We start from the raw sequence: 5,755 nt of genomic DNA, 5'->3' as shown, positions 1-5,755 counted from the left end.
GCCAGTGTTTCGTGTGATTCTCCTTGGACAGGGATACGGGGGTCTTTCATTGGACAGGGGTCTTTCAGTACCAGCTCAGTTCTTATGTGTTTGAGTTTTCCCCATTTCAGAGGGCCCATTGATACATTCATTAAGGTTCTACTTCTAAATTCAAAATTTAGAAACCACCAGAGATGACAGCTGTCTTTCCCAACTTGGACACAATGCCCTCAGTCACTTCTGGAACTTTCCAACCTTTCCTGGAGTGGGCTCCTTTGGGGTGTGGGAGAAAGGAAGAAAGAAAGAAAAGAAAAAGCAGTCTTTCACTCTTTCGGTTAGTAGTTCTTGAGTCCACAGGGCCTGGCACTCTCTGGAGATAATTGGCATTAACCTGTAAGCCTGTCTTCATAGGCTGCCTTTCCCCTTTCTCCTGTCTCCTGAGATCCTTCTGTAGCAGACAAAGCTTGTCTCTCCATGCAGTGAGGAGAGAAATCCTGAGGCCTACTTCCTGTCAGAACTCAAGTCTTGGACACCTTTACTTCTGTCCCTAGCCAGCCCTCCAGGAAATAGTTGACCAGAACAGGCCTTTGGAGGAGAGCCTGCTGGGTAGAGGACTCCTCCCTGCTAGCTAGGTTTCCCGGACCACGCCAGACTCAAGTTCTCTCCTCATTCAGAATCTCTTCAGCACTGCTATATATATATATATATATATATATATATACCAGGGCTCCCCTAACCAGGCTTTTCTTCAAAGTTGTCATTTGAGCAGTTTTGTTTTAAAATATAGACTCAAGTCACTCCTCAGATTTCCTGAATCCCTATCCCCTAGAATAGGATCTGGGAATGCTATTTGTAACAACTTCCCCACACTCTGGCACTGAGGCCATCTGATATGATTATTGGCTTATTTAAACATCTTGTCTTCTCTTACAGTGAACGAGCATTTGTCACTTGAATTTGTTTTTCCATTTTCTACCCTCGAATCAGAATATAGCAGTTGCTTATCAATGTTTGCAGTGGACAGTAGGGTGAAGCACAAGTAACCCCTGGTGTCCTCTCTTCTTGTTTTACCTTCTGAGATTTGGGGCTGCAAAAGTCACTATATTGGTCAAGACACAAACTTTGAGTCTCTACTCAAACTGATGATTCTCAGGCTTCAGGACACATCAGACTCACCTAGAGGATTTGTTGCAACACAAATTTCTGGTCCTGTCTCGGGGTTTTTGATTCAGTAAGCCTGGAGCAGGGTGTACGAATCTGCATTTCTAACAGCCCCACCCTCAGACCATACTTTGAGGAACACTGTGCTAGGATTTTGCTTTCCTTCTTTTTGGGGGGAAATCCACAATCCACAATTCCCTTTTATTCATATTAGCTCCAATATATTCCATAAAGTCTCTGCTGGGCTGGGGTTGTAGCTCAGTGGTAGAGTGCTTGCTTTACGGTGTGAGACACTGGGTTTAATTCTTTGCATCCAAATGGATGAATAAAATAAAAGTTCATCAGCAACTAAAAACATATTTTTAAAAAAGTCTCACTGCTTATAGATCACGCCCCACCCCCATTCTGTGGCTCAAGGGTCATCCTCACCCAGACACTATGCACTCTAAGCCTTTCTTCAACAGAGGGAGGGGTTACCTCAGGCTGAAGTGCTGAGGGCCATTGCCAAGTAGGAATGACGCATCGAAATCTCCTTGCCAGTGTACCCCATGCTGCTTAGAGGACATTCAATGGGACATTGCATGTATGCTTTAGTAAGGTGACCTTGCTCAAAGACCAGGGCGGATCCGGGTTTAGAGCTGATCAGGTTTGAGGAAGTTTCCCGCTCCTTGAGTTTAAGGCGTCCGATTTAAGACAATAGGGGTTTTAGGGAAGTTGGAGGTTGAAGATTATTGCTGCTGGGATTAGGGTGTTCCTGATGCTTGTTCCCGTTGAGATTCAAAATGAGATTTGGAAATAAGCCTCGTGGAGTAGGTGAATTGTGCGGGCAGATTTGGGATTTTCCCCTGAGCGTGTGTGGAGGCTGGTGTGAGATCGGGAATAAAGAATTGCTGTTTGAACCTACAAAGCTGTGTGGTGGCTCGTGATTTTGTGCCAAGCCGAGACATTGGCACTGAAGCACTGAGAAAGCTTCAAAAAGGAGATAGATTCCTGTGTGCCTGCCAAGGGAGGCTTGTCTATTTAGAAGGAAGAGGAAAGAGCATTTCTGACCTAGGCACCATATTGATGGAGACTCCTGAGAATGTAACAGGGGTTCACTTTATGCTTTCACTATATCCCTTGTGGCTTTGAAACTTACATGTTTTTTTCTTTTCACCAATCTTCTTTTTTTTTTTTTAAGTTGTTGATGGACCTTTATTTTTGGACCTTTATTTTATTCATTTATTTATATGCGGTGCTGAGACTCGAACCCAGTGACTCACACATGCGAGACAAGCCCTCTACCACTGAGCCACGACCCCAGCCCCTCAACAACCTTCTTCTCAGTGATCTTCTTTTCCCTGATTTTCTCTGATCTTTTCCCTAATCTTTTCCTTCCTGATCTCTCCTCCCTAATCTCATTTTATCTGAATCACCTCTATAAAAGCCCCCTGTTCCTGCTGATGGGCAGAATCACAGCCTTTAGGACAGGGATCCCCTGTGTTTCTCCTTTTGTAGCAAAGCAATAAACCATCTTATTCCTTTTTCTCAATCCTTGTGAATGGATTGGCATGGGGACAAGGACCAAGCTTTCCGCAACAAGAACAGAAGTATGTATTGGGATGACACTGAGGAACAACTCCTGCTGAACACAAAAGTCTTCAGTGAGGTGGTGAAGTACATAACAGGCAGAGACTTGTTTGTTGTCAAAACTATTAGAACCTATTAAGTGCAATGGACTGTCCAGGGGCCTGAGTGATGCTGTTTTGTTGTAATAGATTTTGAAGCTGTTCAGGAGCCCAGAGGTGGGGCAGGGGTGGGGGGTACTGCATGCAAGGCTGCAAGACTGCACCTTCAGGAGCATGGGCATGTTTACTCCAAAGCCCAGGGCAGATCTTTCCACTTCTTCTTTCTGTGGAAAAAAGCCCCCACCCCTGCAGGGTGTGGCAAGAGCTGACCTGAGGAAGAAGCTTTGCTCAATAGGAAATGAGCTGTGATGTGAAATGAGGAAGCTATTAGGGTTCAGCTTGACAGTTTTGAATTACAATAAGAACATGGGAGAGGTGAACAGGATTGATAATGGGTGGTTGGAAACAACCCAAATATCCATCTGTACAACATTGATTAAATAAACTGTGGTGCGTCTATGCTGTGGCATATTGTGAAGCCCACGGGGAAGAGTGGGTAGAACTGCACCCAGTGACCTGGAAATAACTCCAAGCTTCGTGACTAAGCCAGAAAAACAAGTCACCAAAGAGTGGGCATGTTATAATCCTATGAAGTTAAAAAGACATCAGTAAAGACTCTTGATGGATGTTTACAAGCCAGCTGCTCACAATGACCCATGGAAAGGGAGTGAGGTTAAAGTGGGATGTGGAGAACTAAAGTGAGATTTTTATTTTTTGAATTAATTTTCCAAATGTTTTGAAATTTTTCAAACATACTGTAAAGCACTGCGCTGAGTGCTTTAGACCTATTACCTTATTGAATCTTCCAAACATACCTCTGGAGACAGATATTATTAATTTCTCTCGTTTTACAGAATATGAAGCAGTCCAGATTTATTCACTTACTTTCTCAATGGACCTGATTGGTCTATTGGTTGATAACTAATTTTCAAAAAAGTAAAAAGAACAACTACATGCAAAGAAAAAAAGGAGGGCAGGGAGTCTCTAAAGATGTTCCTTTAAAACATTGATCCAAAGATTCCTCCTCTGTTTATTTGGTATGAGGGACTAAACCCAAGCCGCTTAACCACCTGAGCCATATTCCCAGACCTTTTTTTTTTTTTTTTTTTGGTACCAAGAATTGAACCCAGGGGCACTCAACCACTGAGTCACACCCCCAGCCCCTTTTTATATTTTATTAGAGACAGAATCTTTCTGAGTTGCTTAGGGCAAGACTGGCTTTGAATTCCCAATCCTCCTGCCTCAGCCTCCCAAGCCACTGGGTTTACAGGCATGCACCACTGTGCACAGCTCAAAGATTCCCTCTTTTTTTTTTTTTTCTTTTTCTTTTTTTTTTTTTTTTTTGGTACCAAGGATTGAACTTGGGGGCACTCAACCACTGAGCCACACCCCTAGGCCCATTTTCTATTTTATTTAGAGACAGGGTCTCACTGAGTTATTAAGCGCCTTGCCATTGCTGAAGCTGGCTTTGAACTTGCAATCCTTCTTTCTCAGCCTCCAGAGCCTCTGGGATTACAGGCATGAGCCACTACACCAGGCCAAAGATTCCCTCTTAATTTCAACTCAGATGGGATAATTCAGGCCTGAAATATAATGATTTCAGAGCCCAAGGAAAACCTTACTTCTCTCCTCCGCCTCAAACTCTTGGTTAACATTTATGGAACAGAACAAAATGTTTTTGCCACCCAAATAGAAATTTGTCTTAATTTGTAAATATCTTTGAATGAAGTGTAACTATCTCAGATTTCATTATATAAATCTCTGATTTAACATTAAAGGTCTAAATATGAATATATCTGAAAAGCAGGTTGTGATAGGAGAGGAGATAGGCAGAAAGGAGAGGGTCTGAGGCATACCACTGGGCTCACCTGGGGAAGACGGGGAAGACGGATGCAGCAGCTGATGGCTCTGCCAGTTACCGATCATACTACTCCACAGTGATACATGCCTTCCCTTTCATAAACCCTTGTCCATTATTCAGGAGGGATGACAGAGCCAGAGCCGAGGCCAACCTGGAGGCAATAAAAAGGTGGCATTGCCACAGGCTGGGGAAAAGGCCCTACGCACTGTACCAGGCAGCAAAAGTTTAGGGCAAGAGTTCCAGTTAGAGCTACTAAATGTGGGAACCTTGCTCCCACCCCTTGCTCACCCAATCCCATTTCTGAAATCATCCTCCTACTTCTTTCCCATCATTCTTTGCTTTCCTCCCTTACTCCTACTACAAACTTACATTTACAGTCATAAAAAGGAGGGAAATACGATTTTTTTAAAAAAGAAATTTGTTCTCTGGGGTTGGATTTGTAATCCTACTCCCTTGGATCCAATTTATAGCTCTCCCGATTCTTTGAGCTTTTTTCACTTTATCACTTGCTAGATGGGGGAAGTTCCATAAGCCAAATGCTACCCACTTAATTAAATCCAGTCAATCTACTTATTGCTTCATTTACTTTTTTTTTCTTCATTCAATCTTGAATTCTTTGCATATTCTTTCCATCTGCTAGTGCTGTAGCAGTTCTAGACATTTAAACAAGTGCTGGCTGGATTTTGCATATCCCTGATGGCTTAGATTCTGTGATCACATCTCCTAAAAAGGCCATCCTAATGACAGGAAGTTATGGATAGGCTGTACAAATCCGTGTTCTCTAGAGGAGAAGAAAAATAAAAACGAAACCCAAGGTAAGTGGATGACTCCTGAAACTTCCTACAGGGTATGTTCGGCCTGATGGTGTAGGAGGGAGAAAGCAAGCGTGGGTTACAAGGAAGGCATCTGCTGCTTTTTGTTTCACAAGCTCCACATTTCATTTTTGCCCTGGTCACTGCCCACGTAGTTCTAAAAATTACCACCAGGGGGCAGGAGTATGCCAATGTTCCATTTCTCCACCTGTCTATTTTGGACTTTGAAAGAATTTCTTTCTCTGTTTTTGTTTTTATTTTTGTTTTTTTGTACA

The sequence above is a fragment of the Ictidomys tridecemlineatus genome, chromosome 3 (genome assembly GCF_052094955.1).
Source record: "Ictidomys tridecemlineatus isolate mIctTri1 chromosome 3, mIctTri1.hap1, whole genome shotgun sequence".
Classification (NCBI taxonomy): Eukaryota; Metazoa; Chordata; class Mammalia; order Rodentia; family Sciuridae; genus Ictidomys; species Ictidomys tridecemlineatus.
Note: the sequence above shows the minus strand (reverse complement) of the source record.